General features: G+C 42.8%; 1 pseudogene; it reads right to left on the reverse strand.

Moving 5' to 3' along the window:
* The window catches only part of LOC139372382 (syndetin-like), a 284096-nt pseudogene that overhangs the window by 203188 nt on the left and 59205 nt on the right, over positions 1-21703 (reverse strand).

Raw genomic sequence — 21703 nt, forward strand, 5'->3', positions numbered from 1 at the left:
CGTTATATCATAATTACGTAAAATTCTATTAGTTCGCAACGAGCCAGGTGGCCCAAACTGTTGCATATACCCTGACTCTGCGTGCAATGAACACAAGAGAAGTGACACAATTTCCCTAGTTTAATATTTCCTGCTAACATGAATTTATTTAAACTAAATATGCAGGTTTCAAAATATATTCTTCTGTGTATTGATTTTAAGAAAGGCATGTTAATGGGGCGGCAGGGTAGCCTAGCGGTTAGAGCGTTGGACTAGTAACCGGAAGGTTGCAAGTTCAAACCCCCGAGCTGACAAGGTACAAATCTGTCGTTCTGCCCCTGAACAGGCAGTTAACCCACTGTTCCTAGGCCGTCATTGTAAATAAGAATTTGTTCTTAACTGACTTGCCTAGTTAAATAAAGGTAAAATAAAAAAAATAAGGCATATGTACATTCGTGCAATGATTGGGATTTTTTCGCAAATGCGCTTTTGTTAAATCATCCCTGGTTTGGAGAAGTTGGCTGTCTTTGTTAGTAAGAAATAGTCTTCACACAGTTCGCAACGAGCCAGGCGGCCCAAACTGCTGCATATACTCTGACTCTGTTGTACAGAACGCAAGATAAGTGACACAATTTCCCTAGTTAAAATAAATTTATGTTAGCGGGCAATATTAACTAAATATGCAGGTTTAAAAATATATACTTGTGTATTAATTTTAAGAAAGGCATTGATGTTTATGGTTTGGTACACATTGGTGCAATGACAGTGCTTGTTAAATCACCCGTTTGGCGAAGTAGGCTATGATTCAATGATAAATTAACAGGCACAGCATCGATTATATGCAACGCAGGACAATCTAGATAAACTAGTAATATCATCAACCATGTGTAGTTAACTAGTGATTATGTTAAGATTGATTGTTTTTTTATAAGATACGTTTAATGCTAGCTAGCACCTTACCGTGGCTCCTTGCTGCACTCGCATAACATGTAATCGGCCATGATCGGTGTCCAAAAATGCAGATTACCGATTGTTATGAAAACTTGAAATCGGCCCTAATTAATAGGCCATTCCAATTAATCGGGCGATCTCTAGTACTAACCTGTCACACTGAAGGCCTATAGGTTTGCCACATTGCAAACATGTTTATAACAGGTATAAAGGCTGGATATTACTGTTTCAAAAAAGGAGCTTCGCCTGGTGAAGCGGTTTTATGAGCTGAATGAATAGAAGCTGATAATGAATTTTTTACTTGGCTGGTCTCGGGAAGAAATTATGAGTCCTTACTGTCTGAGACCGAGTTAAGACAGAGTACAAATGTATCCAACACCGAGACAAGACCAAGACACTGAATACGTGCCCGAGACCGGTCTCGAGTACTACAACACTGCCATGCAATCTTGCTAAACATATAGCAGTCTGACGCTAATTCAAATACTGCTCTGACTTTTCTTGCATGCCAACGCTCGCTGGAGAGGGGTGAGAGGCAGAGAGAGGTGCAGAGGAGTGTGGGAAAACTTTGTCAATACATGACATAATGTTTTTTCCCCAAGTCTGAACACGGACACTGGCATTCAACCAAGACTCACTCTCTCAAACATTACAAAACATTCATTGTAGTACATTATCAGACTAATGGTTTTGAAACCCACCATATGAGAAGGTTTAAACCCATTAGGAAATGTCCATTTACTTTCCTTAGGACACAAAAGTTTGTGATGAAAAAAGGGGTGGTGTTTTATTATGCACAGGTAAAAGGCCTGTAAAATAGATTTTGATAAAAACTTGCTACTTTAATCTGAGCACTTTCTGAGTAGCAGCCACAACCTTTTAAAGCATCAATGCCCCTCACAAACTATTCAGCCTGCTCTTACATTATTCAACACAAAGCAGTGAATGAACTCACTCACCAGATTAAACTTTGTGTACATGAACTAGGTCCGGGGTAAGATTTTCCATAGGTACAGATCTAGGATCAGCTTCCCTTCCCCCAATCATAAGCATTAAGTGTTCTAACACAGACAAAAATAACTCCAATAAAATATATGAAAAAGAGAACCATTAGTGGAGGAAATGCAAAACTGACAAGATCAGCATCTAGGGGTAAATTCCCTCTACACTACACCACATGAACTACCTACACTGACAAAGTCAGTAGCATGGCAAAATGTCTTGACATTGTTGCAAAAATATGTTTGATTCTAAAATGCGAAATGGGCCAATTTTTTGAGTGTCAAATCCACTACTGTACTGACATCAGAAGAAATAAGGCTAGGGGTTCTTAGCATACCTTGTGTTGTAGTGTTTGAATGTGCTGTAGTAGTTGGAATCTCACCATAGTGGGGCAGTTGGAATCTCAACATACTGGGGCAGTTGGAATCTTAACATACTGGGGCAGTTGGAATCTCAACATACTGGGGCAGTTGGAATCTCAACATACTGGGGCAGTTGGAATCTCAACATACTGGGGCAGTTGGAATCTCAACATACTGGGGCAGTTGGAATCTCAACATACTGGGGCAGTTGGAATCTCAACATACTGGGGCAGTGGGAATTCTGTACATACTGTAGCAGTTGGAATCTTAACATACTGTAGCAGTTGGAATCTTAACATACTGTAGCAGTTGGAATCTTTACATACTGTAGCAGTTGGAATCTTTATATACTGTAGCAGTTGGAATCTTTACATACTGTAGCAGTTGGAATCTTTACATACTGTAGCAGTTGGAATCTTTACATACTGTAGCAGTTGGAATCTTTACATACTGTAGCAGTTGGAATCTTTACATACTGTAGCAGTTGGAATCTTTACATACTGTAGCAGTTGGAATCAAAACATACTGTAGCAGTTGGAATCAAAACATACTGTAGTAGTTGGGATCTTAACATACTGTAGTAGTTGGAATCTTAGCGTACTGTAGTAGTTGGAAAGCCACTGATTCAGACCTGTACATTTGAAAAATTATAATAAATCCATGTAATATAGCCTCCACCTTCACAATAAATCCATTATTTAATTTAGAAAGGTCTAAAGAAGCATGATATGAAGAAAAGGTAGTGTATTTCAGAAGAACAGAATAGCTTACTCTGCGTTGTCCTTATGTTTGGTCCTGATCTGGCTATGCCAAATGGCTGTGGGCTACACTAGTCCATTTAGCAGACAAGATTTGCTTAGAATTCCGTGGCATTATTTTATAGTATGAAAAATACAATTGAACAAAGCTGAATAAAATAGAAAGGATATTTTCTCCACACGGTTTGAGGGAGTGCGCACATGCGACTATTGTGTTGAGAGTTTAACAAAGAAACAGGTACTCCTATATACACTGCTCAAAAAATTTAAGGGAACACTTAAACAACACAATGTAACTCCAAGTCAATCACACTTCTGTGAAATCAAACTGTCCACTTAGGAAGCAACACTGATTGACAATAAATTTCACATGCTGTTGTGCAAATGGAATAGACAACAGGTGGAAATTATAGGCAATTAGCAAGACACCCCCAATAAAGGAGTGGTTCTGCAGGTGGTGACCACAGACCACTTCTCAGTTCCTATGCTTTCTGGCTGATGTTTTGGTCACTTTTGAATGCTGGCGGTGCTTTCACTCTAGTGGTAGCATGAGACGGAGTCTACAGCCTACACAAGTGGCTCAGGTAGTGCAGCTCATCCAGGATGGCACATCAATGTGAGCTGTGGCAAGAAGGTTTGCTGTGTCTGTCAGCATAGTGTCCAGAGCATGGAGGCGCTACCAGGAGACAGGCCAGTACATCAGGAGATGTGGATGTGCAACAACCCAACAGCAAGACCGCTACCTCCGCCTTTGTGCAAGGAGGAGCAGGAGGAGCACTGCCAGAGCCCTGCAAAATGACCTCCAGCAGGCCACAAATGTGCATGTGTCTGCTCAAACGGTCAGAAACAGACTCCATGTGGGTGGTATGAGGGCCCGACGTCCACAGGTGGGGGTTGTGTTTATAGCCCAACACCGTGTAGGACGTTTGGCATTTGCCAGAGAACACCAAGATTGTCAAATTCTCCACTGGCGACCTGTGCTCTTCACAGATGAAAGCAGGATCACACTGAGCACATGTGACAGACGTGACAGTCTGGAGACGCCGTGGAGAACGTTCTGCTGCCTGCAACATCCTCCGGCATGACAGGTTTGGCGGTGTGTCAGTCATGGTGTGGGGTGGCATTTCTTTGGGGGGCCGCACAGCCCTCCATGTGCTCGCCAGAGGTAGCCTGACTGCCATTAGGTACCGAGATGATTCCTCAGACCCCTTGTGAGACCATATGCTGGTGCGGTTGGCCCTGGGTTCCTCCTAATGCAAGACAATGCTAGATCTCATGTGGCTGGAGTGTGGCAGCAGTTCCTGCAAGAGGATGGCATTGATGCTATGGACTGGCCCACCCGTTCCCCAGACCTGAATCCAATTGAGCACATCTGGGACATCATGTCTCGCTCCATCCACCAACGCCACGTTGCACCACAGACTGTCCAGGAGTTGGCGGATGCTTTAGTCCAGGTCTGGGAGGAGATCCCTCAGGAGACCATCCGCCACCTCATCAGGAGCATGCCCAGGCGTTGTAGGGAGGTCATACAGGCACGTGGAGGTCACACACACTACTGAGCCTCATTTTGACTTGTTTTAAGGACATTACATCAAAGTTGGATCAGTCTGTAGTGTGGTTTTCCACTTTAGTTTTGAGTGTGACTCCAAATCCAGACCTCCATGGGTTGCTAAATTTGATTTCCATTGATCATTTTTGTGTGATTTTGTTGTCAGCACATTCAACTATGTAAAGAAAAAAGTATTTAATAAGAATATTTCATTCATTCAGATCTAGGATGTGTTATTTTAGTGTTCCCTTTATTTTTTTGAGCAGTGTACTTAATTTAGAGCTATTAATGTAACTTTAGTTGTCCTACAAACGCTGGGCTATATGTTTGGATTTTTAATACATTGTAAGGCTGCATTATGCGACTCTAATGATGATATGAAAGTAGTTGCTTGAAAGGCATGAGAGCTACCTTGTTTTTTTGCGCAGGCTTTACACACTACATCAATCACTCATTCACAATTTTACAAGCATTTGACAATGCCTAAAAATTAATGGTGGCATTCCCCCTTTTGTGTCGCCAAAATGCACCCTAAAAAAATCCATGCCTTTTGCGGCCAGTGGCCGTTGTGCCCTACTCCGTGAGTGCTGCGCTCCCAATCACCTCTCACTTACATGGCTTTCCATCAAGTGATCGGTCTCTCAAAGGCTACAAGTGAAGACAGACATTGGGGACGCAACTGCACGCGTCCTTATCCAATTCCGAGGTGCATACTGAAGATATTGGAAGAACTGTCCACATTTACTTTTCGTCAGCCAAAAGGATGAGTAGGCTTAACAAACAGCAAAAGCACTAGCCTATGTCAATCTACTATCCCCCATAGCACAAAACGTGATCTATTATATTCTGTGTGAGAAATAAATATTCCAAACATAGTCTGGGACAGTTGTGGGATGCGATAGATCCCAAATGAATACAGCCACTAGCATCCCCAAAACTTTTTTTACGCAATGTGCCTGACGCAACAGATCAGAACATTTAGCTTAAAATGTTAATAAACTATTAGGCTATTTCTTAACATGGCAGCAAACCGCACATTGTAGTAGGCTAGAAGGGCAAAGGTACCATGAGCGGAAAACATACAAACTGAGGCAGCAGACTTTGTGAAAATTTCTATTTGTGTCAATCTCAAAACTTTTGGCCAAGACTGTACAGGAAGTACCAGTACCAGATCAATGTGGAGCTATATACAGGAAGTACCAGATCAATGTGGAGCTATATACAGGGAGTACCAGTATCTGATTATGTGGAGCTATATACAGGAAGTACCAATACCAGATCAATGTGGAGCTATATAATAATATAATATATATAATAATATATACACATCATTTTCCTTCCTCATGAGGCCATCTATTATATGACATGCACCAGTCCCTCCTGCAGCAAAGCAACCCCACAACATGATGCTGCCACCCCCGTGCTTCACAGTTGGGATGGTGTTCTTCGGCTTGCAAGCCTCCCCCTTTTTCCTCCAAACATAACGATGGTCATTATGGTCAAACAGTTCTATTTTTGTTTCATCAGTTCTATTTTTGTTTCATCAGACCAGAGGACATTTCTCCAAAAAGCACGATCTTTGTCCCCATGTGCAGTTGAACCAGACTTGTGGAGGTCTACAATTTCTTTTCTGAGGTCTTGGCTGATTTCTTTTGATTTTCCCATGATGTCAAGCAAAGAAGCATTGAGTTTGAAGGTAGGCCTTGAAATACATCCACAGGTACACCTCCAACTGACTCAAATGCTGTCAGAAGCTTCTATAAAGCCATGACATAATTTTCAGGAATTGTCCAAGCTGTTTAAAGGCACAGTCAACTTAGTGTATGTGAACTTCTGACCCACTGGAATTGTAATACAGTAAATTATAAGTGAAATAATCTGTCTGTAAACAATTGTTGGAAAAATTACATGTGTCATGCACAAAGTCGATGTCCTAACCGACCCTCCAAAACTACAGTTTGTTAACAAGAGATTTGTGGAGTGTTTGAAAAACGAGTTTTAATGACTCCAACCTAAGTGTATGTAAACTTCCGACTTCAACTGTATATACACACACAAAATAAAAATATATATCTATACGTATATATTTATAAACAATATATATTTTATTTTGTATTTTTTCAGACCCCCTGCAGTACGAACCCAGGTTGAGTATAAACTGCTCTAAACCCATTACTTTAAGAATGGGCTATAACTGAATATGAATCCTTTGTATATCGGTGTCTGACCTTACAATCTACAGTATCTACTCAAATCTCCCTATGACAGAAGCAGGCATGAGTCCAGGATGGTCTACCATGACAAATGGGATTCAGGGATTCATGACAATCTGAATTTCCTAGAGCTTCATCTGAACTCAGCCTCCTGTTGTTTGACTTTTAGAGAACCCTTGTACATGCATTCTAGTAGCATAACTCTTACCTCCAGCATCTGACTGAGTCTAACATCAGTCCTTTAAAACAACAAGGAGAACAGTTAAGCATGACCATCACTATCAAGACGCAAAACAAACATTGAAACTCAATTACAAAATAAGTGCAACATTCCACAACTAAATTGTACAGTGTGTTGCATGTCAATATCCTGTTGATATCTATGCGTCTGTATGAGGATTTAAAGCAACATGGTGACTTGGATAGTTACCAGGGTCTTGATGGTCCTCAGTGGCATCAGCAGCCCTGTGAGCAGCTGTCTCCTCCTCTGGGCTAGGAGCCCCAGGCTGGCCTCAGTGAAGTCCTCCTTGGAAACACTCAGCTGCCCGGAACCAGGAAGTAACAGACATTTACAATGCTGGCACAGTTCTGTTAAGTGTAATCTCAACATGAATCACAACACTGACTGACTCAATATCAAAGTCAAGTTAGCGGGCACTGATTTCATATTGTACATGCAAACAGTGGGAATGAAATTGACTGTGTCATTAAATACATGCTAACAGGAATTTTCAACTCAATAATCCATTGTGGAAGAACAACAGCTTTAAGAAGGAGGGTGGGTCACATCAGAATGCTTGCCTCCTAGCGTTGGTGCAGATTACTGCAGCCAGCTGTAGGTTGGTTTGTAATGACGTCACCCTCTCTAACTCCTGCAGAAAACAAGAGATCCATTCACACTGAGCGACCAATCACAATTCACACAACAACACAAGTTACACTTTCTTTAACAGTCCACTCTTCACATGGTAAAATGTTACGGTACAGTACAGAAGATACCTATTGAGTTGAACGCTAGCTGGAATAAGACTGTGTATAATAAAGGGTTACTGTAACTTTTAATGTCAGCCCACACAGTTGAATTGTCTCTCATCCACTCCAGTTTCCTGTGAGCCCTATCTTTCACTAATGGGGTGAAACAGGGAGAGAATGATTCCCCCACACAAAGTATGAAATGTTCTTCTGTTCCTCCAGAGTACCCCACTGAATGAAAGAAACAAATGGAAGGATTATGTAATGGAATGAGGAAATTAGTGGTTTGCTTTTACTTGGAAAAGGCTGAACCAACAACGACCTCTCAAAGAACGAACATGCCCTCAGCTACCGGCGGATTCACAGATCTTTTTTGAAAAGCCAGCTGTCATCGCCTTGAGGTGGGAGCACACGCCAACTGACCTTATCTCAGAGTGGAAGTGGAGTCGTCGACCGACCCCAATAAAGAGGTAGCATTCAGAGAAAGACAAAACACTGTCACGTTAAAAACAACTATTTGGTGAGGAAATACGAGGTGGAAAATTGATTCAGATCGGTAGATAAAAAGAGATAAACAGAGAGCGGGGTCTTATGTCAGAACAGATGTCTAAACAAACAAACCCATTCAAACTAGAGGGAGAAAGGCCTCCTGTCCGGCTTGATCAGTTGACATTAGGGTTGTGCAATGTCAACCTTTATCCTATCATGATCATGTAACCACAAAACATTGTTATATACAATGCTATCGCCTTCTATTAGCCAACCCAAAAAACTCTGCTAAAACGACAGTTGGGCTATAGTGCGAAATCGAAAACAACTGGACGAATCATGACAGATGTTGTTGAAAGCCTGGACGAATCATGACAAAAGATAATGTTGTTGAAAGCCTGGACGAATCATGATGAAAGATAATGTTGTTGAAAGCCTGGACGAATCATGATGAAAGATAATGTTGTTGAAAGCCTGGACGAATCATGACGAAAGATAATGTTGTTGAAAGCCTGGACGAATCATGACGAAAGATAATGTTGTTGAAAGCCTGGACGAATCATGATGAAAGATAATGTTGTTGAAAGCCTGGACAGATGATAAGTTCAGGCAAATCTTTTCTAATAGTCCTTTCTGGTGGAGGAGCTTTAGCATGGAGCAGGTGTGTGTGTGTGTGTGTGGCGGCAGGGGCGGCAGGGTAGCCTAGTGGTTAGAGCGTTGGACTAGGAACCGGAAAGTTGCAAGTTCAAACCCCCAAGCTGACAAGGTACAAATCTGTCGTTCTGCCCCTGAACAGGCAGTTAACCCACTGTTCCTAGGCTGTCATTGAAAATAAGAATTTGTTCTTAACTGACTTGCCTAGTTAAATAAAGGTAAAATAAAAATAAAAAAGTGTGTGTGTGTGTGTGTGTCGCTGTGTGTGTGTGTCGCTGTGTGTGTCGCTGTGTGTGTCGCTGTGATCGACTGATAAGGAACGGGCTGTCTTACCGTAGTGACATCATGGGCTGGAAAGAAGTAGTCCACCACCTTAATAACTGGATAATAACTGATTTACTTGCATCATAGAACATTTGTATCTATCATAAAGCTGTGATTGAGAATTGTATAGACTTTCATTCTTGTTATTTTTGACAACACCTTGGTAGGATAAAATTATTTGGGAAATAATCTACTGTTGCTAACTGTAATTTATTTTAAAGCTAATGACAGGCCAATAGGAGGAATGAGGACAGGTTATTGGCCATTTAATTTTCAACTTCGTTTGGAAGGATTTTCCTGGCCTGCAGGGAAATGTCTTTCTTAATAAACTTAAACTTGTAATTTGATCTCCACTCTGTCTGGCCTATATTCCTCTACTGCATTCAGTATCACATATTTATTGAAATAGACTATATCAAATAGGAATAGACACATAAATTACTCTGAAAGTCATTCCTGTGCTGCCCTGCTGCGTACTGCCCTGTTGCCCTGCTGTGTGCTGCCCTGCTGCGTACTGCCCTGTTGCCCTGCTGTGTGCTGCCCTGCTGCGTGCTGCCCTGCTGCGTACTGCCCTGCTGCGTACTGCCCTGCTGCCCTGCTGCGTGCTGCCCTGCTGAGTTCTGCCCTGCTGCGTACTGCCCTGTTGCCCTGCTGTGTGCTACCCTGCTGCGTACTGCCCTGTTGCCCTGCTGAGTGCTGCCATGCTGCGTACTGCCCTGCTGTGTGCTGCCCTGCTGCTGTAAAACCTGAAGCTAACTACAGCTCTTGGGTCTCACCTGCACCCCAATGGCAGCCAAGGTTAAGGCCATAAATCCAGTGAATCATCAGAATCAGGATATTAAAAAAAACATTATTGTCATGCTAGGAGGTTTTCAGTGGTATGATTTGAGCCTGTGAAAGAAGCAGTGTATGTGGGACGCAGGCTAAATACAGAGAAACACCAGAAACTTCAGCATATGACACACAGTGTTCTCCCCAAGAAATGGGCACTGCGCCACATTATGGACTTGGCTGCACAATTTTTACACACACACACACACACACACACACACACCCCCCCCAAAAAAAAATATATATATATATATTTATTTTTTAAATTAAATTCGCACTTAATTTGTTGTCATTTAAGGTTTTAGATTGCAGGAAATGGCATTTGAAGGCATAAAAAAAGCCACAAATTTCTAACTCATTGTGGGGCAGAGCTGCCCTCCAGTCCACCCCCTCCACTAACTCATCAGCACCACCTTGTTACAAAATCCTGGAGAACCTTGCACGCACACACCTATGCTTCCTGACTGAGCAAATAGCAGCTGTTAGTGAAGTGCAGGTTGACTCATAACCGAAGTCCCCGCGGTTATATCTGCAGGGCGGGAGGGTTTAGGGTCATTAAATATTGTGTGGATGAGTGGCAGGTGGGTTTAATAAAGAGAAAACAATATCTTGAAAAATCCATAAATGTAGCATTCTTGTGCAATTTATATCTATAGGCAAAATTGAGTTTTTTTATTTCATTGTTTTATGCTAACCGGCATTAGTGCGTAAGCCTAAGCTTTAGGGCCTAACTGTACACCTGCCAATTAGCCTACACGCCAACCACCATCTGTCTCCCAACGTAGGAGCATCCTTTTGTTAATGCAGAGGGAGGAGGAGGAGGAAGAGGCAGGAGGAGGAAGGACGAGGCAGAGGGAGGAGGATGTAGAGGCAGAGTGAGGAGGAGGAAGAAGAAAAAAGACTGAGAGAAAAGAGAAAAGCTGTGAAATGGAGAGTTGAAAATAAAGAGAATGTAGGGCCAGAAAAATCATGTTTTGGAACGATTTAGCGAATGGGTAAAAGAGGATGATGCAGTGAATGGTGCCGCTGTACAAATTTTACAGTCAGAAGATGGGGACTTCAAATAGGCCTATGGAATGTCAAGAGAGCCTACTGTTTAGATGAGTTAAGTGGAAACGGAAATCTGGACACTGACTGTAGGTATATAACCTTCCATATAACCTTAATATTAACTCCTGCATTTCTTTCAGTGAAATGATACACCAAATGTACATCTTGCCTCGGGAACAAGAGTGAAAAAACATGATTTCTTTCTTTGAGCATCTTGAGAGAATGTGATGGCGCAGTTAGGAACCGTCTGTAAAGGTGCTATCTTTATCAGCCTCATAAAAGCTGATAGTATTTCAACCACACAAAATATGCATCTAAGACGAACAGAAATATTATCAGAAACAGGTTGGGTCATTTTCACAGCTTTCCATTTCTTCACAACTGGTCAAACTGACGTCATTTGGACATTTTGCATAGAGGGTCTTTCCCTTTTTCAGAGTTTTCCCCGGCCCCTAAACACCTTTCCTCCCGAGCATTCCATTCATCATTCTGGAGAGCAAGGCTTCATTTAGTCTTCTAGGGCAACAAGCAACAACAAAAGAGAAGCTACATAAACTCAGCAAAAAAATAAATGTCCTCTCACTATCAACTGCATTTATTTTCAGCAAACTTAGCATGTGTAAATATTTGTATGAACATAACAACTGAGGCATAAACTGAACAAGTTCCACAGACATGTGACTAACATAAATGGAGTAATGTGTCCCTGAACAAAGGGTGGGGTCAAAATCAAAAGTAACCAGCCACCAGCTGCATTAAGTACTGCAGTGCACCTTCTCCTCATGGACTGCACCAGATCTGTGAGTTCTTGCTGTGAGATGAGACATTTCTGGGGGGAATGGCCCTAAGACTCACCCTCCGATCCAACAGGTCCCAGGCGTGCTCAATGAGATTGAGATCCGGGCACTTCGCTGGCCATGGCAGAATACTGACATTCCTGTCTTGCAGGAAATCACGCACAGAACGAGCAGTATGGCTGGTGGCATTGTCATGCTGGAGGGTCATGTCAGGATGAGCCTGCACGAAGGGTACCACATGAGGGAGGAGGATGTCTTCCCTGTAACGCACAGCGTTGAGATTTCCTGCAATGACAACAAGCTCAGTCCGATGATGCTGTGACACACCTCCCCAGACCATGACGGACCCTCCACCTCCAAAATAATCCCGCTGCAGAGTACAGGCCTCAGTGTAATGCTCATTCCTTCGACGATAAACGCAAATCTGACCATCACCCCATGTAAGACAAAACCGCGACTCGTCAGTGAAGAGCACTTCGTGCCAGTCCTGTCTGATCCAGTGACGGTGGGTTTGTGCCCATAGGCGACGTTGTTGCCAGTGATGTCTGGTGAGGACCTGCCTAACAACAGGTCTACGAGCCTCTCTCAGCCTATTGCGGACAGTCTGAGCACTGATGGCGGGATTGTGCGTTCCTGGTGTAACTCGGGCAGTTGTTGTTGCCATCCCGTACCTGTCCCGCAGGTGTGATGTTTGGATGAACCGATCCTGTGCAGCTGTAGTTACATGTGGTCTGCCACTGCAAAGACGATCAGCTGTTCGTCCTGTCTTCCTGTAGCGCTGTCTTTGGCATCTCACTGTACGGGCATTGCAATTTGTTGCCCCGGCCACATCTGCAGTCCTCATGCCTAAGGCACGTTCACACAGATGAGCAGGGACCATGGGCATCTTTCTTTTGGTGTTTTTCAGAGTCAGTAGAAAGGCCTCTTTAGTGTCCTAAGTTTTCATAACTTTGACCTTAATTGCCTACAGTCTGTAACCTGTTAGTGTCTTAACGACCGTTCCACAGGTGCATGTTCATTAATTGTTTATGGTTCATTGAACAAGCATGCGAAACAGTGTTTAAACCCTTTACAATGAAGATCTGTGAAGTTATTTGGATTTTTACGAATTACCTTTGAAAGACAGTCCTAAAAAAAGGACGTTTGTTTTTTTTACTGAGTTTATATGTAATTATATACAAGTTGACTAACAAATAGCCTACTAAAATGTCAGAAATTATAAGCAGAAAAATCTCTAAATTAGGCCCCAAAAAATTATTTCACCCCCTGTGCAAAAATCTTTCCGCCATCTCCGACTGTGGCCTGTAGTGTATTTAATATATTTGTAGATTAGGGTCGGGTGCGGGCCACAGATTTTCACTTTATCACATATAGTCGGGCAGTTGCGGAAGGATTATTAGCAATTGCGGGAGGGTGTGGGTGAACAAGCAGCTGACCCGTGCAGCCCCCCCCCCCCCTCCACATACACACAGTCCATTCTCCAATCTCCCAACCAAGGAGAAGGGCAAGAGATCAAGTTTAATTCATAGTTCCAAGTAGCTAGCCACTCAATTCACCTGCTCCAAATGGCACCAACAGGGGACATAAAGCACTAATGGGAATTTTAATGGTGGGTAAGTGCTCGCACAGAAAAATGATCAAATAACCGTCCAAGTCCATTTCATTCCCTTGGCAGCATAGTATTACCTGACAATGTATTGGAGGGGAATTCATTAGGAAGCAGACTCTAACTCTGGAAACAATCTATTTTTCCCTGACAGTCTCTCTCTCAGACATTGGCTAGTTTGACCACTCAATTATAGGGCTTCTGTTTTAAGTTGGTCGATAAGCATCACAGCAGGGCAACCCCCATACCAATCAAAAAGGCAGTAACTACTAATTTGGTTGAGAATTAGTTATTTTCCTACATTAAATACATGCTTAATAATTTGGACAAATATCCTGCCTCTATTGTATTGTGTTTTGGAGAAAATGGGGGTCATAATTAGCAGTAACTGCAAAACGTTACTGTGAAACCAAGGTAAATGGCAGTAACTGAATTTACTACCTTTTAGCTTGGTTTCAACCTGCCCTCGGCTGCAGTTACTGCCTTTTACCTTGGTATCATATCACATTCTGATAGTGATACAATTCGAACGTGAATGACACTGACTGACAGCTACAGACACATTGCTAATCTAGGGACACAACATCACAGCACAGAATTCCATGGGGAAAATTATGGTTGAACTTGCTCTGAAATGCCGAAACCCAGACACTGGTAAGAACAAGCTGAGAAAACTAATGAGCATAGACTAACAATGCTGCCTGCTCCCATAAGAGGAGATCAGCAATTGATACTATCTATTCATCATTACATGAATGCGGGAAAAAATCGTTTTGCCAAAATGACTTTCACCAATCCCTGTGGCCTAGATGATTATAGTATCTGTGCGGATCAAAATTGCCATGTGAGGGTGCATTAGGACTGTACAACCACATCAATACTAGGTTTTCTTCCAGTCAATGTCCGTCCATGCAATCTAAATAAGCATTAGGGCTATTAAGAGTGCTATTCTTATTATCTTAATATTAGATTTGAAAATAAAGATGCAAATTTAAGAGCCTTTTTGGGAGCAGGTATGAAATGAATAGATGAACTGACTTATGACAGTGAAAATGATCATGACAATGTTTGCACGAGATAAAATCAACATTGATTATATCCTATATTATAGAACATTATAGAACTGAAAATGATTATGATCATATGTTTGCACACCACAAAATGTCAGTATTAATTATCATCTATGACAGAATAGAATCATTAGGATGCAAGTCCCTGTTTATTAGCGGGAGACACACAAAGGATGCAGTTTCAAATCTGTTACACTGTCAGTAATTACACTGCTCTTTTATTAATAGCATAAATTAGAATTATACTAAACTAACAAATGAAAATGGCAGATATTGCTCTTTGCTTTGGTATTACCCTGCAATTTATAATATATCATGCCTAGGAGGAAGGCAGTAACTGCTGTTTAAGGGTCAAAGGTCGTGTCAGAAGTCAGGGTTAACATGATTTTTTTTCAATTACTCGTAGTAAGACAACAGATTACTTAATCGCCAATGTTCTTAGTATAATTAATTTGGCTGGACAATTATATAACATTTGAAGCCAATTTTCCTCAGTTCCACACTATGAGCAGTTACTGCCTTTTTGCTTGGAAGGGCAGTTTTTACTATCCATCAAGCTGTAGGAGGGAGAAATGACATGGCAATCAATCTCACCTTAGCCTGAGACTTAAACTGACACTTCCACAGGATCCCTTTTCTCCCCTCCGACATCACACTGTTGATTCAGTACTTACTGGGGAGGATGAAACAAACATGACACATCACGGGTGAATGGCCTGGCAGTTCCTGTCCTGGTAAATGTGGCTCCTGCTGTTTCGGCGTGACTGCAGGTGTCCGGGATGACGGCCTAACCACCGCCCTGACTTTTGCGTCTCCCTCCAAAACAAATCAAATTGTATTTGTCACATGCACCAATTACTACAAGTGTAGACTTTACCGTGCAATGCTTACTTACAAGCCCTTTTCCAACAATGCAGTTAAAAAGTAAGAAAATTAACAAATAGATAAAAAGAAAATAGTAACACAATAAAATAACAAAATAAAATAACATTAACGAGGCTAAATGCAGGCTATAAACAAGGAGTACTGGTACCGAGGCATTGTACTGGGGTACGAAGTAGTTGGGGTCATTGATTGAAGTACTATGTACATGTACAGTTCCTTCCGAAAGTATCCATACCCCTTGACTTATTCCACTTTTTTGATGTGTTACAGCCTGAATTCAAAATGGATTCAATAGCTTTTTCATCCTCACCCATCTACACACAATAGCCCATTATGACAAAGTGAAAATATTTTTTTAAATGTTTATGCAGATACAAAAAACAGAGATATCTAATTGATATAAGTATTCACACACCTGACTGAATACATGTTAGAATCACCTTTGGTAGCGATTACAGCTATGTGTCTTTCTGGGTAAGTCTCTCAGAGCTTTCCACACCTGGATTGCACAATATTTGCACGTTATTACTTTTCATTCTTCAAGCTCTGTCAAGTTGGTTGTTGATCATTGCTAGACAGCCATTTCCTAGTCTTGATATAGATTTTCAAGACAATTTAAGTTAAACTGTAACTTGGGGCATGCAACTCAATACTAGGAAGGTGTTCCTAATGTTTTGTACACTCAGTGTATATAGCCATACAAATTATACACTGAGTATACCAAACTTTAGGAACACCTTCCTAATATTGAGTTACACAACCCCCCTTTAGCCCTCAGAAAAGCCTAAATTCATCGGAGCGTGGACTCTACAAGGGGTCAAAAGCGTTCCACAGGGATACTGGCCCAAACCGACTCCAATGCTTCCCACAGTTGTGTCAAGTTGACTGGATGTCCTTTGGGTGGTGGACCATTCTTGATACACACAGGAAACTGTTGAGCTTGAAAAACCCAGCATCATTGCAGTTCTTGACACAAACCATTGCGCCTGGCACCTACTACCATACCCCATTCAAAAATATTGAATCTTGCCATTCACCTTTGAATGGCAAACATACACAATCCCTGTCAAGGCTTAAAAATCCTTCCTTAACCTGTATCCTCCCTTTCATCTACACTGATTGAAGTGGATTTAACATGTGACATCAATAAGGGATCTTTCACCTGAATCGTGTTTTGTATACTCAGTGTATATAATGCATACTGTAGATGTATGTGTTAGTCAAACACTAGTATTGATACAATGTTAAATGATAGGATGACCATCCATAGTTCATGATAGCTCAAGCTCAATATATGATGCTTATCAATAATATACACTGAGTATAGTAATGAGGCATAATTTATAGCTAAACATTTTGTGCTTATTCAAGCTGAGACAAGGTGTCTTTCACAGATGAGCCGTGTATGTACATCAATATAGTATATATATATATATATGCAGAGGGGCTTTACAAACAAAACGAGTACAATGCATCGATCTACGAGACTTCAAGAGGGCCAGCCTACTTTCTGATACGTAATGCAGTGATGTGTACTGAACCTATGCAGTGATGTGTACTGAACCTATGCAGTGATGTGTACTGAACCTATGCAGTGATGTGTACTGAACCTATGCAGTGATGTGTACTGAACCTATGCAGTGATGTGTACTGAACCTATGCAGTGATGTGTACTGAACCTATCTTCATTAATAAAGCGTAGTGCTCTATGATGACAAACTGGATCCAACGGCTTCAGTAGAGCGGCAGCTGCATTCATATAGATCAGGTATTCCCAAACTGGGTCCAACGGCTTCAGTAGAGCGGCAGCTGCATTCATATAGATCAGGTATTCCCAAACTGGGGTACAAGCAACGCCGTCAAGGGGAAGGCCAAATAAAATGTGATTGACTTTTTTTCCTTCACATTTTCAAACAGTCCATTTATATTTTCCAACAGGGCTATACATATGGGTGAGTTTTTTTCCCCGCCTGATTAGCCTTATTTCATTTCCAAAAATAAAATTAAACCATCTAGTGTTCAGCGAAATAACAACACAATGTCAAAATAAAGGTAGCCTAGTCAATAATTAACATCCAATCACATCAACCGTTACTCTCCCCCGTGAAACCTTGACTCTTGCGCAGGCTAGAAGTGTCTAACATGGTGAGCTACCGAGGGGCTAGGACAGGCAAGCCCCATACTATTGTGGAGGACTTAATTCTCCCTGCTACCATGGACATGGCTGGGACAATGCTGGGGGGGAAAGGCCCCAAAAACTATACAGACAATGTCTTCATCAAACAACACTGTTTCACGACGCATCAGTGACATGGCAGGAGATGTTTTGAAACAATTACTGCTTCGTATACAAGCCAGTGAATTATATGAGTTACAGCTGGATGAGTCAGCCGTGGCAGGCCTGGCACAGCTCTTGGTATATGTCCGTAACATTTATGGGGGGGTCAATTAAGGAAGACATCCTCTTCTGCAAACCACTGCAAACCAGGACAACATGAGAGGATATTTTTAAAGTACTGGACAGCTTTGTGACATCAAATGTACTTTGGTGGGCAGGATGTGTTGGTATCTGTACTGATGGCACAAAAGCCATGACAGGGAGACATAGTGGAGTGGTAACGCGAGTGCAAGCAGTTGCTCACGACGCCACTTGGGTACACTGCAGCATCCACCAATGGAATGCCTGACAGCTTGAAAGACGTTTTGAATCATAAAACACGGGACGAGATGTTAAAAACTGTCCATTGTGCCAATAGATGGAATGTAATCGAATGAGATTTGCCGTGATGTTGACAGAGTGGCATGGGAGGTTTATTTCTTAGACTGGGTTAAGATGTCAATTTTGGGACACATCCTCAGTAGTGTGCCTTCGAATCAGTGGGTGTTTCGGCCTTTAATCACTAAACACCCTCATCAAAGGTGGCCAGCTAAAGGGTGATCAAGCCTTAGCTTGTGTCCCATGCCCAATTAAGATGTCCCACAGGACTATGCAAGGCAGAGGCGTCCTCTTCCCTGAGTCAGCCCTACAGCTGACCGCATACCTCATATGCCCTCCTCAAGTTGGAGGGATCGGAATTGGGTTCTCAGGTGGGGGTGGGGGGTCATGAAGTTATAGCCCGGCAAGGGTCCTTCCGTTTGATCCAGATCCACTGGCTGCCTCTTTCAGCTGCTTGAGAAACTGCTCTGACGGTCTGCCGCAGAGCCTGTCCATGGATTCCAAGTTCTTTCAGCAACCTGATGGTGGAAGAAGCCACGAATCCTCTGCATCCCACTTCAACTGGCCAGACTTTTGCATTCCAGCCACGCTGAGTTGCGTCTGCTGCCAACTCTGTGTAACGCAGTTTCTTACGCTCGTAGGCCTCTTCAACAGAGTTTTCCCACGGGACTGTGAGCTCTATGATGTACACAGCCTTTCGTGAAGGGGACCAGAGTATCATGTCTGGCCTAAGGTTGGTAGAAGCAATCTCAGGTGGAAAAATTAGTTGCTGGCCAATATCGACAAGCATCTTCCAGTCCCGGGCCATGGCTAGGTGTCCAGTTTCTGGCTTCGTAGGAGGATACTTGGGCCATTTCTGTCCCTCCCGGATGAATGTTGTTGTTTTGACGGGATTGCTTGTTTTTGGAGGTAATGAATTGGTTGCACTCCTCTTGGTCTCAAGTGCTGCAGCCAGGCTCTTGAGGACCTGATTGTGCCTCCAGGTGTAGCGGCCTTGTGAGAGGCTGGTCTTGTAACCTGTCATTATATGCCTGAGAGTCGCTGGAGCTGGGCAGAGGGGGCAGGTCGAGTTCTCGCCATACCATTGATGTAGATTTTTTGGTGATGGAAGCACATCATAAACAGCTCTTATGATGAAGCTGATGTTGCTTGCCTCCATTTGCCAAAGCTCACTCCAGTTGATCTTTCTCCTCTCCAGGCCTTCCCACCGCGTCCATTGCCCTTGTTTAGCAAGAGAGACAGCCTTTGCACTTCTTGCAGTCTCCCCCTGTCTGCGCACCTCCTCGACCACCAGCTTCCTGCGTTCAGATGTTGTTGCCTTATGGAACGTTGGTTTGCTTGCTGCCAGGCCAAAGCCTCCTCTTCCATGCTGGATATTCCCCACAATGTCTTGGTGTCTCAGGGCTGATGTTGCTTGCTGCACAGCCTTGGATGATGTCCATTTCCGTCCAGTTTGTAGGGGAGGTGCAGCCTTGCTAATGGTCTGGTCTTTGGAGTCCTTCAATGTCATCTGAAGTCTTACTTTAGAGCACTTGTACTCCTCCGTTAGACTTGTAAGAGGTAGTTCAAGGACCCCTTTGCCATAGAGGCCGATGTTACTCAGGCATCGTGGGACACCCAGCCATTTCTTCACGTATGAGGTAATAGTTCGCTCCATCTTCTCCACTGTTGTTATTGGGACCTCATAGACGGTGAGTGGCCACATTACCCGGGGGAGAAGTCCAAACTGTAGGCACCAAAGCTTGAGCCTCCCAGGCAGTAGGGTCTTGTTGATGTTCTCAAGACCGTCGGTGATGTCCTGCCTTACTTGCGGCACTTGATCTTTATCCCGGAGGCTTTCGTTGTACCATCTACCCAGGCTCTTGATTGGTTGCTCAGACACCGTTGGTATCGGGTCATCTCCAATGCAGAACCTCACATCTTTAAGCTGTCTCTTGAATAGGGAGAATCTTCGAGATTTGCTTGGCCTGATTTTCATCCGGGCCCACTTGATGTTATCCTGCAGTTTTGCAAGTAGCCGCCTGGTGCATGCTGCAGTGATGGTCAGTGTAGTCATGTCATCCATGTATGCTCGGATAGGTGGGAGACGGAGCCCTTCCTTAGTTCTCTCACCGCCGACCACCCATCTCGACGCCCTGATGATGACTTCCATGGCCATAGTGAAGGCCAGAGGAGAAATTGTACAGCCTGCCATTATGCCTACTTCCAAGCGCTGCCATGTTGTTGTGAAGTCAGGTGTTGTGAAACACAATTGCAGGTCTTGGAAATAGGCCTTTACCAGTGTAGTGATGGGTTCTGGTACGTGGAAAATGTTGAAGGATTCCCAGAGGAGTTCATGGGGAACTCAGCCAAAGGCATTGGCCAGGTCGAGGAAGATGACATAGAGGTCTCTCTTGTCCTTCTTAGCTGTTTGGATCTGGTGCCAAATCATACTAGTATGTTCCAGGCAACTACAGTGAAAATGGTTAACTTTGTTAAAGTTTGTTAAAGTTTTTTACACCACTGACCTATCTGGGAGATGTTTTTTCTCACATGAATGATCTGAATACAGGGTTACAGGGTTACAGGGACTATATTCAATGTGCAGGACAAAATTGAGGCTATGATTAAGAAGTTGGAGCTCTTTTCTGTCTGCATTAATAAGGACAACACACAGGTCTATCCATCATTGTAGGATTTTGTGGGTGCAAATGAACTCAAGCTTACAGACAATGTCAAATGTGATATAGTGAAGCACCCGAGTGAGCTGGGTGCGCAATTATGTAGGTACTATCCTGAAACGGATGACACAAACTGGATTGTTATCCCTTTCATGCCCTGCCTCCAGTCCACTTACCGATATCTGAACAAGAAAGCCTCATTGAAATTGCAACAAACGGCTCTGTGAAAATTGAATTTAATCAGAAGCCACAACCAGATTTCTGGATAGGGCTGTGCTTGGAGTTTCTTGCATTAGCAAATCGCTCTGTTAAGACACCGATGCCCTTTGCAACCACGTACCTATGTGAGAGTGGATTCTCAGCCCTCACTAGCATGAAAACTAAATACAGGCACAGACTGTGTGTCGAAAATTATTTAAGACTGAGACTCTCTCCAATGCAACATTGCAGAGTTATGTGCATCCTTTCAAGCACACCCTTCTCATTAACCTGAGGTGAGTTATTCACAATTTTCGATTAACAAATAAGATGTTATATGTAAGATGGCTAAATAAAGAGCAAAATTATTGATGATTATAATATTATTATTTGTGCCCTGGTCCAATAAGAGCTCTTTGTCACTTCTCACGAGCCAGGTTGTGACAAAATCTCAGATTCATTCTTATGTTCAATAAATGTATTGCTTAGTGTGTGTGTGTGGCAGGCTTACGATGGCAAAACACAACATTTGAGAGTGCGCTGACCCTGGTGCTAGAGGGGCTACGCAGCTGGAGTTTGAATGTTTGAAGGGGTACGGGACTATAAAAAGTTTGTGAACCACTGATATAGACAATAT

Source organism: Oncorhynchus clarkii, chromosome 18 (genome assembly GCF_045791955.1).
Source record: "Oncorhynchus clarkii lewisi isolate Uvic-CL-2024 chromosome 18, UVic_Ocla_1.0, whole genome shotgun sequence".
Classification (NCBI taxonomy): Eukaryota; Metazoa; Chordata; class Actinopteri; order Salmoniformes; family Salmonidae; genus Oncorhynchus; species Oncorhynchus clarkii.